This window comes from Rhineura floridana, chromosome 3 (assembly GCF_030035675.1).
Source record: "Rhineura floridana isolate rRhiFlo1 chromosome 3, rRhiFlo1.hap2, whole genome shotgun sequence".
Lineage (NCBI taxonomy): Eukaryota > Metazoa > Chordata > Lepidosauria > Squamata > Rhineuridae > Rhineura > Rhineura floridana.
In genome coordinates this window covers 184,335,465-184,350,636 of record NC_084482.1, presented here as the reverse complement: position 1 = coordinate 184,350,636, position 15,172 = coordinate 184,335,465, and the positions used below count along the sequence as shown (strand labels likewise).

The 15,172-nt window shown below is 41.3% G+C and overlaps 1 protein-coding gene and 1 pseudogene across 9 annotated transcripts in view; both read right to left on the bottom strand.

Moving 5' to 3' along the window:
* FHIT (fragile histidine triad diadenosine triphosphatase) overlaps positions 1-15,172 on the bottom strand; it is a 1,850,166-nt gene that overhangs the window by 1,798,401 nt on the left and 36,593 nt on the right. For 5 of the 9 annotated variants that reach the window (XM_061618747.1, XM_061618746.1, XM_061618748.1 and 2 more), the window contains exon 2: positions 336-405. The exons of 3 other annotated variants lie outside the window; for them this stretch is intronic. The gene's annotated coding sequence lies outside the window, so the exon portion shown is untranslated. Of the gene's footprint in view, positions 1-129; positions 158-335; positions 406-15,172 lie in introns of all 9 variants that reach the window. One more of the 9 variants, XM_061618744.1, reaches the window with a different exon arrangement.
* On the bottom strand, positions 6,048-6,167 carry LOC133382514 (5S ribosomal RNA; annotated as a pseudogene).

The following is a 15,172-nucleotide window of genomic DNA, read 5'->3' as shown; positions in this document are numbered from 1 at the left end:
GCCAACAAAGATCTCACACACACCAGCAGCTTTTTCCTCTGTGAGAGAAGCCGCTATCATCAGTAGTACCTTCAGCTGAGGAGCGACTTTCATCAAGGCCATGCAATAAGTGTAAAGTGTTAACATTACCTCTATCTGTGCTATGGTTCCAAGCACCCTATTTTGAAACAAACAAACAAAAATCATGCATAAAACACAGAGTCTCATTTTAAGTAACGTATACTTTAGACCTTACAAGATTTTTTAAAAAAACACATGCCGATGAAATTGAAAACACAGTGGAGCCATGTAGATTTACAGGGGAAAACAAGTGGCATCTAGAATAAAACATTCACCTGGTCATCTTTGGTGATCAGAATTCCATTCAGGCAAGTATGTGGAATTCCCTCCAGGTGAGTGTGTGGGCTGCCAAAAGAAAAACAGGATGCGTACACAACATGCATTTAAAGGACATTATTTCCCCCAGATAATCCCGTAATTTACCCCCCACATGGCTACAACTGCCAGCACCCTTAACAAACTAAAGTTTCTAGGATTCTTTGTGAAAAATAATGTGCTTCAAATGTATGGCGTGTATGCAGCCAGAGTGATTTGTCTCTCCTCCACCTGCCTGTTCACCTTCTATCCTGGCTGCAAATGAAGGGTCTTCCCTTCCTCTACAGCCAGGAGAGAAGCCAAGCAAGCCGGTGAAAACGAAGCAGAATCCTTTTGTTTTCCTTTGCCAACGTGCTTGGCTTTCATTCTGGCTACAGAAAAAGGGCAGCCCTTTTCTTCTTCGCCAGCTTGGAAATGCAGCAGACTGCAAAGGAGTGGAGAGATCTGTGACTCTGGCACCAGCCAATTGTGCTTCTATGTTGGACGCATGAGAGGTGACATCCCTTCCTGCACTTCCGGCATAGAAATTAAGCAGGCTGTCACAGGAGGGAGACAACGATTCATGTCTCCATCTGTCAGCTTGCTGTGTTTCTAGTCTAGGTGCAATGCTTTTTAGTAGCCTGCTTTAGTAGGGGCCCTACTTGTGAGTAACAAGGAGATAAGTTTTTTTAAAAAAATGTTTTGAAAGCCAGTAACCTTAGACTAACAAGGCTGAAGGAGATACTGTTTCATTTATCAATATGCATTCTGAGACACACAAAAATGAAACTGCTCTTGCCTGGCTGGACATTAGGAAACTGTAAATACCTTAACGTGTTCCTCCTGGAGATGAATTACTGAACAACTGAGATGACACAGAAAGGTGCCTCTATCCACTTTTCTACAGTTGCATTATTTTATTTATTAATAAAGCTCATAAATTGTGAGGTGCTGCACAAAAATTTGAGAATACCTCCAGCTTACAAATCTGACAAAGCTATTTTCTGATGATGTTTTTACAATGCCGTTTCTACTGCTGACTCTATTTTGTTTTACTGTTAAGGGCTGCTCTTTTAATTTTTGTTGCGAATTAAATTTTGATTTAAAAGCCATCTTGAGTTTGATGTTATCATAGAAAGACAAGATATAAATGTCCAAACACACACTAGGAAGGGAAGAAAAAGGAAAGAGGAGGTCAGCTGGGAAATCCAGTGACTAAATGTGTCTTAAAGGGCTCATCCAGACGACTGTAAAATGTGTGACATGATTGCTTTGTGTTTTCATTATTTTTCGGTCGTCCATATGACGCCGCGCACTTTTGCGCATTTTCACACGGTTAAATCCACTCCTGCAATACCACAAATCATGCGATTTGCTTTTTTAAACCAGGAATCATCCGCTGTACCTTCAGGCGCTCGGATGCAATACCATGGACTTTACAGCTGTGGGCATTTAATGGGTGGTTTTTGGGCGGTTCCCCATATCCCTTCCCTCATTCTCAGCCAATCACGTATTTCCACTGTTGCGCATGCGCGTGAATGTCTGGGGAAAGCCCGGGAAAAAGGAACCTATCAGAGCAATTGTGTGGTGTTGGGGGAGCCCCCTGCAACTTCTACTGCGCAGATGCAAAAAAGCGCATTTGCGCAGAAGCAGCAACAGCGGTTAATTTTTAGCCAGCCTGCAAACTGGGCAGCCGCTCAGGGGGAGATCTGCAATTGTGGTTGTTTGTAAACTTTTTCAAGGGAGAAAATATTTATCTTTGCCTAACCTCCACCTCCCACCTCTCACCCCCGCATCAAATGCCCTTCTTGAATGTATTGGTCTTTGCTTCCAGGCATACAGAGTTGAGGGAGGGGGGGGAGAAGAGAAATACAGGCTTTCCTCTTGGATTACAGACACTCATGCATCCTGAGTCAATTTCGCTTTCCTGCCTGCAAGGCTCTTGTCAATTTCAACCACAGCCTGCAGGTTCTCTGCAGCCCAGCTGAGCTGAAAAGCATACAGTCGCTTTTGCGAAATATTGCAAATACAAGCAAAAAGCCCACAGGAATTATTGGCATATAAGTGGTTTGCTAGAGAGTCACCCGCAACCATAGAGACTGGTGGTCTACCTTCCTAGACATGACACATTGTTACTTGCTGTTCTGGAGAAATAAGTGGAATTGCAATCATGTGTATCTCCAGAAATGTTAAAGGTAGAAAAGCATACAGTCGGTTTTGCGAAATATCGCAAATACAAACAAACAAAAATACAGGAATTATAGGCATATAAGTGGTTTGCATGTTTCTTTTATCAGAGGTAACACCGCAAAGCCTGTGCTGGTCGCTTCAGCGCAGATTGACACAGCAGCACATGGGGCTGTTTGCCTGCATTCCCTGCCCAAGCCAAGAGCGGCCACCCGTGGGGGGAGCTGTTTGCTTCCCCCAGGAGCAGCATTCCTGCAGCCAAGCTGCATAACAGTCCGGGGCTGAACCCTGCAGTGAATGAGCCCAAGGGTTATGGGGGGATTTGCCTGGCAATTACAAACGCTGATCCCTTGCACTGCCCACAATCCCCCTGAATGGTCAGGGGCACCTGGGCACCTCCCACGGCCGGCGCTGCTCCAGAGTGATGAGCGACAAGGAACTCCATTACAGCCACTACTACCAAACCATCAGGAAATTCAAACTTTCGCACTCGTATGTTCAAGCATGTGCCTTGTTGTGCTTTGTTGCAAAGGGGGAGAGGAGCATACGTCATATTTTTGCGGACCAATTGGCTGATAGGGGGGAGTGTTATGGGCGGAGCTGGAAAAAAGCGAGAAGAAATACGGGTCCTCTCACTGCATGTGGGGGTGCAAAAAAAGCAGGTTTTTTTATTGGGAAAGAGCGAACAAACAGGCAAAGTGAGGACTGTCAGATGATGAACCCGATATGGAAAACGTGGATTATCCCGCTCCGTTTGGATGAGCCAAAAGAGGTACTTGAATGTCAAAACAGAGGAAGAGGGTAAGGCTGAAAGGCATTCCAGTGACATGGAGCTGGAAGGGGAAGGTGGGAGAGGGTAATCTTAAAGCAACAGAAATATATGTAGAGGTACAAGACCATGGAGATAGCTGAAATTAAGTAATGGAAGAGCGGGGAAGCCCACTGACAGAGCAGTACAAAAGACCCGATACCTTCTATTTAATTTTTCTCTGCTATATTGCTAATATATTGCATTCCTATTGCACGTAAGCACAACCTGGTAAATTTTAGGATAGGTAGGATAAAAATCTATTGAAATGCAAACTTTAACAATGAGCAGAACCATTAAACAAGCAGGAGAAACAGAATGTAAAACAGAGGATTAAGAGTAGAAACAGGAAAAGCAACAAGAAGAAAATTACAATAATCAATGTAGCAAAGAGAATGCAGGAGAGGACTTCCTGCAGGAACCATTTCATCAGACAGTCCATTCTGTTCAATGTAGGAATTGGGTCTTTAGTATGGCAGCACCTGCTCTTTGGAATTCCCTTCTGTTTCATATCAAACAGGTGCGGTCTCTATTGTCTTTCTGGCACCTACGGAAAACCTTCCTTTTTCAACATGCCTTGTATATGGAGGTGTTTATCCCAGTCTGTATCTATATTGGATTTGAAATTGCTTTAAAATATGAAAAAAAATGATTCTTTTTGTTAAATTGCTTTCAGATGTTTTACAGAAAGCAATTCACAAATTGAATGAAATAAATGAATTAATTAAATAACTACAACTTCGGTAGTTTTTGTAGGAAGGCAGCAGTAAAATCTACATGTATCAATCAAGTGAAAATGGCTTGACAAGAGTCTATGGATAGGGGGAGGAGGAAATAAAGATATCGAAATTTCCTTCAAGACTTTGCAGTTGAGGAAAACAAAAACAAACAACATTAATCAGGAACAAGATAATGTTGCAAAACGCTCAGAAGCAGGAAGAAACCCCAGAAACTCAGCTAGGGAATTGTTAAATTAAACTCTCCATACATAGAGGGTGGGATGGCAAACAGGCACTTTATCATAGGCATCATACTAAAAAATATATGCATAAGCTCTGGCCCTCCACCAGGGGCATCAGGGGTGCGGAGGGTGCAGCCCACATCCGGGTGTCACCATGAGGGGGGTGACACCCAGTGCCACCCCGCCCCATGCCATTCCCTGGCAAGGCTGCTCCAACTCCTCCTCGGAGGCAGGCGGGCAAGACCAGGAGCAGCGTCAGTGGGGCGAGGGAGGCACGCCGGCATTCCCAGGCCTTCTCCGGTTGGGTGCCCCTCCGGCGCATGCCCTCCCAGGGGCATGGACGGGGTGGCTGGCCTCGAGTGCACGCACATGCGTGCACGCAAGCCCAGCCACCTCGTCCATGCCCCTGGGAGGGTGCGCACCGGAGGTCCACACACCCCCACACTCCCGCTAGCGACGCCGCTGCACTCCACCTAGCAAAAGTTAGTCATGATCAAGTCCTACTGAAACTTATGGAACAAAACCTGTTAAATATTTATGAATATATGCAACACGGACAACTGATGAGTCAGTTCAACACAATTATATTCCCCACAAATGATAGTGTGATTGATCTAAGAAAGTCTGTGTTTGAAATTTCCTGGACTAGAATGGTTTCTGGGATGAAAATGAATATATAAGTCTTGGTTGAAGTTTATGTTTGAGAACTTATCTCAATCATGCTAGAGCTGCTGAAGAAATTGTGATTTGTGTTTGTGGCATTTTTCTGGAACAATCAGCCATGGAAAGTTGTGGCTGCTCCTTTACAGAAATGATACAGTAAATGATGTTTAAAACTTTCCAAACCTCATGTTTAATTATGCTGCTGCATGTTTGAAAGTAGTAACACAATGGCTTAAAGTGAATAACGATTCCATGGTATGTTGCTGAGCAAATGTCTTCCAAAATGCCACTAGTTTTTTTGTTGTTGTTATATTGCTGAAGCTAAGCAGGTCTGGGTCTTATCAGTGCCTGGATGGGAGACCACCTGGGAACCACATGTATGCCACCTTGAGTTCCTTGATGATAGAAAGGTGGGATATAAACGTAATAAACAAATATATATTGTCTCTTAAGTTAAAACATAATCCATCTATTCTAATGGTATTACAAACTTTCAGGAAAATGCTTGCCAAAATTTTCCTTTACTGGCATCATTTATTTGCAGCAGCAATCATTTATTTGTAATTCCACCTTTTATTTGCCTTGAGATTTTAAATTTTACTATTAATTAACTGTATATCACACACAGATTATCACTAAATGGAATGAAAAGTACCTCCTTGCTTTCACTTACCAGCACTTACAACATGGAACTCTAGAGTTGGAAAGCTAGAATTAGAGATTACTTCTTTTGAATAATATCTAAAATGAAAATGAAAAGAAGATCCACCTCTTTAGCCTGGACTTTGACAGTTAAAGTATTTTGTTTTGCGACACCTTCCTCTTTTGGTGAATTTATATTTTCTATTGGTTTTTACTTGTTTTTATAACTGTAACTGTTTTATCTGGTTTTATAACTGTATATATTATGTTATTGTAACTCGCCATGAGACCTTATGGTGAAAGCTGGATATCTTATAAATAAATAATCCCAGATTTATCTATCTGTGGAAAATAACTAAGTTGTTATATGCCTTCAAACTGATTACAATTTATGGCGACCTTCTTCATAGGGTTTTCAAGGCAAGAGGTATTCAGAGGTGGTTACCTGGTATCCCCAGGCGGTCTCCCATCCAAGTACTAACCAGGCCTGACCCTGCTTAGCTTCCGAGATCAGACGAGATCGGGCGTATTCAGGGTAGTACGGCCATAGAAATAACAAAGGAAACAACTTAAAAACTAAAATTGGGGGAAATACTGTGAAATTAAGTTCCAGAATCTCTTTGGCATTTTGTTTTCATTAGGGAACCTACTACTTCTCCTTGTGTAAGTATAAAAGAAAGCAAAGGTTATTGAAGCAGCAATAACTACGGCTGGAAATGCCTTCAGCCAGTGGTGGGAAGGCTCTGGTCCAGGGGGTGAAGCCAGTCCTCTAAACCTTTCTATCTGACCCTCAGGTCTCTGCCTGGGCTGCACCCCTCACAAGGCCTTTTCAATACACTCGAGTACTTTTGTCCAGCTAGAATGTTTCCTTGAACTAGATAACAAGCCTCTTCCTTGCCTGGATGAAGAGATGTGTGCATGTGGGTAAACCCCAATTTTTGCATGGCTGGAATGTAGTGTACTGTCCAAAAGTCACACCCATTGTTCTGCCCACTTTTAACTCTGGCCCTGCCCACCCCTGGCATGCAGCCTCCAAAAGGTTGCCTACAAGGCAATATAGCTTTTGAGCGAAAGAAGGTTCTCCTTGCCTGAACCTAAAGCAGACTGTATGCACGTTTGGTGGACTTGTAATAGAAAGTCCAGAAGTTTGATGGTCATCAGCAATAATCAACTCTTCAGCTGAACCCACTTTGTATCTTGTTGGGTTATTTGCAAAGCTTAGTTCATATCCAATATTTTGAATTGCTGTGAAATTTACTAACAGCTGCAAAAATCTTAATAGCTACAAAATTATAAGAATCTAAACTGCTAATGCTTCAAAAGATTTGGCACTTAGCTCCAATGGCTAATTCCACATTTGTTCATTTGCAAGGGCAAGCAAAAACATGAATTATTTGAAAAGATATGGGCTTCCTTTGTTTTTGTTTTTAGCAAACATTACAAGATTTTAAAGGCGCTCATTCACTGTTTTCAGTTTACTAATGTTTCTATTTATATACCGTAGTTCTTTTTGTTACTATTTGAGCTAATTTTTTTTTTAAAGAAAAATGTTGAACAAATTCGATGAAACTCCAGGCAACTGTAGTCACTCTTGGATGAAGCAGATTATGTAGATCTATTTCAGACTTGAAGGCATGTAACAACAACAATTACAGAAATCAGGTTTCTGGATGGAAACTGCCTTGGTCACTCTGTGGGATGACCTTTGCCAGGAGCAAGACAGCAGAAGTGTGACCCTATTGATTCTTCTGGACTTTTATAGTGCCTTTCAGTACCATTTGCAATGGTATACTGTACAAGCTTTCTTAAATTGGGCATTGAAGGCATGATGTGACAGTGGTTCTGCTACTTCAGGGGCTTATTCTGCATAGTGGAGCTGGGAGTTATTGCTTGACCCTAGGCAGTTGTGCATAGGGTCCCAAAGGAATATATTATTTCCCCCATGGCATTTAACATCTACCTGAAACCACTAGGAAGGAGAGGTCACCATAAGATGAGCCTGCTGGATCAGGCCAGTGGTCCATCTAGCCTAGCTTCCTGTTCTGAGAGTGGCCAACTGGGTGCCTGTGGGAAGCCTGCAAGCAGGACCAGAGCAAAACAGCACTCTGTCCTCCTGCAGTTTCTAGAAACTGGTATTCAGAACTCTACTGTCTCCAACAGTGGAGGTAGAACATATCCATCAGAGGTTAGTAGCCATTGATATCTGCATACTAGAGGATAAGGCTGACATCAATCAGATGCACATGAGGCTGTGGACATCCTGAAACAGAGCCTAGACACAGCTATGGAACAGATATGCATGAACCAACTTGAGATTCAATACAAACAACGAGTTTCTGATGGTGGGGTATTTGCCCACCTGGGTGTGTAATATTTAGCCTGTTCTGGAAAGGGTTGCACTCCCCCCTAAAACAGGAGTGGGGAACCTCATCTTTCCAGCACCAGGTTAAGCATTCTCTATTTGCTGATACAGATTTAATTTTAGTGGTAACTGCTTTTCTTGCTTAGTTATTTTAGCTTGCTCTTCAATTTATTTCGTTATTTGCATTTAAAAAATAAAATATTTATGTTTTGTTTTCACACTTTTGTACGTGGCTCAGAAATCTGATGAAGAGCTGCCAAGGCATGTTTTAAATGAAACTCAAATAGATAAATATATGTGTGTGTATTGGTCAAAAAAGGGCAGCACCTTTCTCCACAGCAACCTCAAGATGCAGCTGCCCTGTGAGCAAGCACAAGGAAACCAGAATTCTGCTACTCCCCTACCCCAGATGGCTCCGTATACTACAGTTGCTCAGCAGTGTCACTTTACTGATACAACAGCATCTGGTGAATCCTCAGCAGTAAGGTAAATGCATTCAGTGTTACTTCTTGCCATGATGAGCTCAGAATGAGTAAGTGAAATTATGTGCTAGCAAATTCCTCACAGTGTTAATAACTAGTCAGTGCGCATAGCCTGATAGAGGAGGAATGTAAGAGTTGATGGAATAGGGCCATATGTGAGAAACCATGAATGGATTTTAGACACTCTTCAGAGATAAACAACCTGATCTTAATTACACTCTTTTAAAAAACTTGGAAGTGAGTCCCGTTATTTTCTGCCAAAGTGTGCTTTAGGATTGTAGCCTAAGAGATTCATTGGCTTACCAAATATGAATGATTTTGGTGAATGGATGCAGTCTTTTGACTCTATACTCCTAACTACTCTCTGGTACCAGCTTCCACAATGCTACTTTATTCTCTGCCTTCTCTTACCCACTACTACAACCTGGTTTTAATACTTTCTCCACACACAAATACTGAGCATTTAAACTAGAGATGATCAAACACTCCAGAGGCCAAAAGAAGAACACCTACAACAACACAAAGCCAGATTTCAACAGTGTTTTTAAGTGTAAACTCCTCTGGATAATCCTCACATGAAATGCTTTTCATTTTTTTATTACAGCCATGACGGATAAAAGGAAGGCTTTGCACTATTGGACTTGTGGATTTTCTTTTTCTAACTTCCAGAGGATGAAACCTAAGAAATATTTGATATATTTAATATAATTTTCAATCCTAAATGGAGATGTTTTCTTGTGTTTCCCCCTCTTCCTCTCCAAGAAAAGAAGGACTTCATTCTGTCTTCAAATATAGTTTGCTCTGGTCTAGGTCAACAGATGCCTTCATTTCTCTGCCCAGATTTGTTGCATCTTCCACTCCATGAATCTACAGTTTTAGAATCCACAGTTTCATAAACCTACAGAGAACAACCAATCCAGCTTCCCATTTTATCCAAATCCACTGATTTCTCCAAATTAGTAATTATCATTCTGCTCTTGCAGATTCTTTCAAAAACAGGAAGCAAAAGGAAATGCTGGAACTGTCATCTCTAAAGGCCACAAACCAAACTTTTTCCTCCTAGTGTGTGGTCAAGGTTTCTCACAATACTGGCACCACTGCCACCAAACAGCTGCAGATATGTGAGATCAGTGAGAGGAGACCCCTTCCTCACAGGGATTATAACAACTGCTAAGGGCTCTGCTGTTGTTGTTTCTGGAGGATTGCCTCCAGTTTAATTCTAAAAGAATGACACAAATGTAAACTAAAAGAAAGTGGGAGAGGGGATGGGAGAGATGCATGATAATAGAATGGGTGCAGAATGGGTATATGATGACATACCCATATGATAAAACACAAATTTGCAAACATGCATATCACATGTACACTTTCCTTTTTCAGATGTATCGATGAAAACAGGGGAGTCCAACATGGCACCCTTGAGGTAGCCTAGGCACCTGCAAAACCTCTGAGCCCTCCCCCCTACTTACTGCCCCCCTGGTTATGAGGCAGTGGGCATGGTTACTTCTTTCTCCTGGAAGAGTACATAGAGCTAAATGAGAGAGATGAGAATGGTGCTCTTGCCCACACTCTCTTTTATTTCTATCTGCTTTTCAAAGCTCAGATTAATCCTACTGGATCCAACTTTTTGCCCAGATTCCTTGGAAAAGAAAAGTGTGTATGTAAGCTTTCTTTCTGTCTCTCGGGGGAGGGTGGTGCTGTTTCAGGGGGTGGATGTGATCAGGCACTTGCTCAAAAATCCAAATATTATTATCCTGTTATTTATAAAATTTATATCCTGCCCTTCCAACCAAAAGGTCCCCATATCAAAATTATCCAGTGGGGATGAGAAATATTTGTCTGACCTAAATCTGCCTTTTCATTGCAAAGCATTTACAGCACTGAGATTGCAGATAATGAAATCTAATTTCTTGGAAGGAGATTTAAAAAAATCACAAGAGTTCAGTGTCTCTGCATCTGTGGCAGCCCATGGGTAGAGGACACCATACACTATTATTATAAAGCCACGAGAGTGGCTATATACCATAACCAACATGAATTTTTCACATTCTGCAATGTTAAATTGAAAATACCCCCATGCCATTCTGATCCTTCCCATAAGCTCATTTCAAAACAACACCTTACAAACCTTATAGTCCTGAACTCAGAAACGCTTGCTTAATAACCCTCCAAATTTTCATGGTGATACATAAAATAATCAGAGAGAATCAAGAGTTTGAAGTTAAAAAGAGAGAAAAAAACACAACCCGTTGGACTTTTTTCTGTCAGTATTCTAATAATTTGTTGAAAGTAATTAAAAAAATCAACCATGTTCACAGAGTACCTGTAATCCTATTACTGACCTTGCCCCATACTCTGACCTTCATCTTCTACAGCTTGTTTGTTTGTTTGTTTGTTTCATTTATATACCGCCCCATAGCCGCAGCTATCTGGGCGGTTTACAACAATAATAAAAAATAAAAAGTTTAAAATATGCCTGGCTGATTTTTAATTAATTTAAGAAATTTAGCACTGAACTAAACGATAAGGCCAGGCATGCTCAGTAAGAACCAACAGTCAGTGTTCTAAAAGCCAGACTCACAGCTGCTGGGCTTGCCTAATCAGGGGACCACACCAGACCTTGATTTCACTTTAGACAGTCATGGCTTCCCCCCAAGAATCCTGGAAGTGTAGTTTGTGAAGGGCACTGAGAGGACACTCCTATTCCCCTGACAGAGCTTCAGTGGCCAGAGTGGTTTAACAGTCAGCCATTCTGATTAAAGCTGTGTGAGGGGACCAGGGCATCTCCTAGCAACTCTCAGCACACTTCACTAACTACACTTCCCAGGATTCTTTGAGAAAAGCTGTGAATAAACGTCTGGCGTGAATGTGGCCAGGGACAGCTTTGGTGTAAATTTGGGTGGGAGGCTACATGTGCCTGCTATAGAATAAAAAGGTGGGGAAATGCTGAAAATTAACGATACTGTTCACAATGTTTGCCTTTTGGAAAGGAAAGGGGCTTCCCCTCTGCCTAGTGCCCACCCACCCAATCTCTTTCCCTCCTCCTCTTCCATCCTCCCCTTCCCCTTCCTGCCCTCCTCTTCCCCTACCTGCCCATCCCCCAGGTCAGTTTCACCTATCCTAAGCATGATTGCACAAGAGTAAATCCCACTGAACTCAAAAAGTATGCAAATGATCAAACCTGCACTCCCCCTTCCTCCTATCCCTTCCCTCATGCCCTTCCCTCCCCCTTCCATTGCCCCTTCCTCCCCTTTCCCTATACCATTCCATTTCTTACCTCTCAGATTAAAAAGCAGAGAAATTCACTAATAGGCAAAAAGAAAAGAAAATGAAGCAGATTGGACTGTGAAAAACCAACACAAACTGTGTTTGCTTTTTGACAAATTTGTAGGGCAGTACAATATCTCAGAGAGGAGGTCAGGTCTCCTGCTCCCCTGGTGCATTCACTGGAGCTGCCCAATTTCCCTGCTTTTTAAAGTTTGATAGAAATATCTGTTGGGTATAGGTACGTCCCTAAACCGCAAGGGTTTTTTTTGGCCTATTATTGAATATTATATTGTAAATTGTATGGAACAACTAGGCAAACACGTTTAGCAAAAAAATCAGTGGTGGTTCCTACCCTCAGTGATTATGGATAAAATCAAGTATTTGCTGTCCAGTTTGGACAGGTTTATAATGTTAGTGCAGCTAAATTCACAGTGAAGACTGCTCAAATATATGTGGCCAGTATCAGGATTTAAGGTTTTATTTCTTGTGTATGATTTATTGTTGTATATATATGTATGTATATTATGTATAATTAATGTTTATTTGTATTTTTATCTGGCTACAATCTGTATTTTGTTGCCTTATAAATACATTTGAAATATTCTACCCAAAAGGAGGTCAGGATGGCAAACAAATGACAAAGCACCAAAAAACCTTAAACACAAAATATTTTTTAAAAAATTGTAAAGACATCTCTAAAAGAATCTTAATAAACCATTCCTATACAGAGGCAGACTGGGACAAGGGGTAATATGCCCAAAGGCCTAAAAACATTGGTGGCCCCTGGATTAAAGCATCTTACATGGAAGGCTAAAAGTATAGCTAAATGTCACTGCATCACAGGGACTCTCAGTCATTACTTATGGGGTAGTTCCGCAGGCATCACGAAGATCAGCTGAACCAGAGCTTGAAAAATTACTTTTAAAAAGTAATAAATTACAGTTACTTGGCCCCAAAGAGTAGTAATTACCGTTACAATTACAATTGCTCTGGAAGTAACTGATTACTTTACTTTTTCTCAAAAGTAATCACTACAATTACATTTCAGTTACTTTTTTTAAAAAACGCCTACAAGGTGCTGGCCTTGGCTGCTGCACATCTAAGTAGCCTAAAACAACATTAAAAATAAACACACACATACAGAGGTAGTAGAATGATTCTTTTTACCCATAAGATAGCAATGGTGGTCTCTCCGCTGGTAACAGAGGTGGGAGGGAGGCAGAGGCCACTACTCAGATCTTTGCATGTCAAACCAAGTGCAAACCCCACCCCCACTCAGCCAGCAAGCATAATCTCGCTCACTTAACCACCTCCTGGACCCTGCCCTGCCACCAACTAAGAGACACTCACCCAAGCAAACATTTTCCCAAGATGCAAAAAAGTTAAAATACTGCAAATGCAGCACAGTAGCCAGAGAGGGTGATGGATGCCACTTTGTGTGCCAAGTGTAAACACAGTATTCACACACACGTTGTCATCTTTCAACTCCATAGGTCTTTATCTATTCTATGATTCTATGATTCTATCTCCATTCTGCTGCTGCTGCCTCCTTCTCCTCCTTTATCCATGTTCTTGCCCTCCAGCTCTTTTCTCCCTCCACTCCATTCTTCTTCACCACCATTGTTTTCTCCACTCAACCTGTCTCATTCTCCACCTCCTCCCTCGTCTCCTCCTAACCACCCACAGAGCATGAGGGAAGAGAAATGCTGCACAGAAGCCCAGTTTGAGGCACATTATTTTCATCCACAAATCAGAGGAGCAGAAGACTTTCCCTGCTTCCCCCCCCCCAAAGTAATGCCCAAATATAATGCTGGAAACATTATAATTACTCCACAAAAGTAGTAAAATTACTCCTAGTTCTATTACAATCAAAATGTAAAGGAATTACCCACTCTTTCCTCAAAAAAGTAATTTGTTACTTGTAACTGATTACTTCCAAGCTCTGAGCTGAACTAATATAGGCAAATAGCAGACGGACGCATGAGTACATCCCAGCAAGGCAAGAAGAATGTAGGAAATGGATTTTTTTAAATCCTCCAATAGGGATGGGAGAGAAATTTGATTCAGTTTTCTTTTAATGGAGAACCTATCCAATTCAGAGTTTCCAAAGCAATCTCTGAACCAAAATACAGCCATCCTTCAGAATTCACACTTCTCTGAATTTTGCAATGCAATTCTCCAACCATGCATATGTTCAGATAAAGTGTGCATCAAAATTGTATCAGTGACAGTAACATACAAAAATGAAGTATATTAGGGGAAATTGCTTTGCAGTAATGTGTTTATTAGGCAAAAAACATACAAAATATGTAATCAGAAGAAATTCACACTAAATGCTGATGAATTCTAATGAGGAATTTTAAATCACAAATTGTTGCAGAAATGTAAAGAACTGAATTTAAGATTGAAAAATTGAGAAACAGAGAGAACTGAAATCCATATCCATTCATCCCAATCCCTCCACTAGAAGAATACTTCCAGAGCGAAGATCTAAACATCTGAAAGGTTCCAAACAAAAGTTTGTTAGAGCCAGACACAAGGGAAGATTGCTTCAAAATGCCAGTCACAGAATATATATTTCTGTATGTGACCTATTGATGCTATTCATTCTAATAAGGAAAAGTGTCATTCCAGCCCAGCTTCTCTTAGCAACATTCTGTTGAAATCTCTGTTTGAAGAGAGAAATACCACATCACCAACAGCCACAGTACAACCACTCTGTCTCATGGCATTTACAAGAATGGCAGCTCCTGGTGCTATCTTAAGGAGCACTAACTAGCCTGAACACCTCGCCACACACATATCCATAGGACAATGAATTATTTTTAAGAAATAACAAAATGCGCTACATTTTAGATGGCCCAATTCCACTCTTTGGGGGGGGGGTATTTCAAATATAGCTATTGGCCAGCATCCAAAGAAACACTCATAGGGATTTTCAACCTTACCTTTTCACCAGCAGCCCCCGAAATAGGGATTTTCAACCTTACCTTTCCACCAGCAGCCCCCGAAATGTAATCTGTGAATATTGGAGACCCTCTATTGAAACACTGTGCAAGAGGCTGCTGCCAAAAGGAAAAAAAATAAGAAATGCCCAACGTGTGTACATAGAAGCACTGCACACAAACACCTCTCTTTATCCCAGCCATTATATATCTAACTTTTTAATACTAAATCATGGCTTAGCTGTGAAATTCAATGCTTATATTCTTCTATTTTAGACAGTTTAGCATGTGTCAACAAACTACAGTTAGTCTTAATTATGCTTAACGAAAACAAGCTAGCTCCATGAACTATTAACTTCAGTTGACTTGTTTCCACTAACCGTAATTCATTTTAATCATAGATTGCTGGGGTTCAAATGACAAAGCAAGTCTGAAAGGGAGGAAGGGGTGTGAGAGTCCAAGAAGGGGAAAACTATGCTCATTTTTACAATGCCATACTTT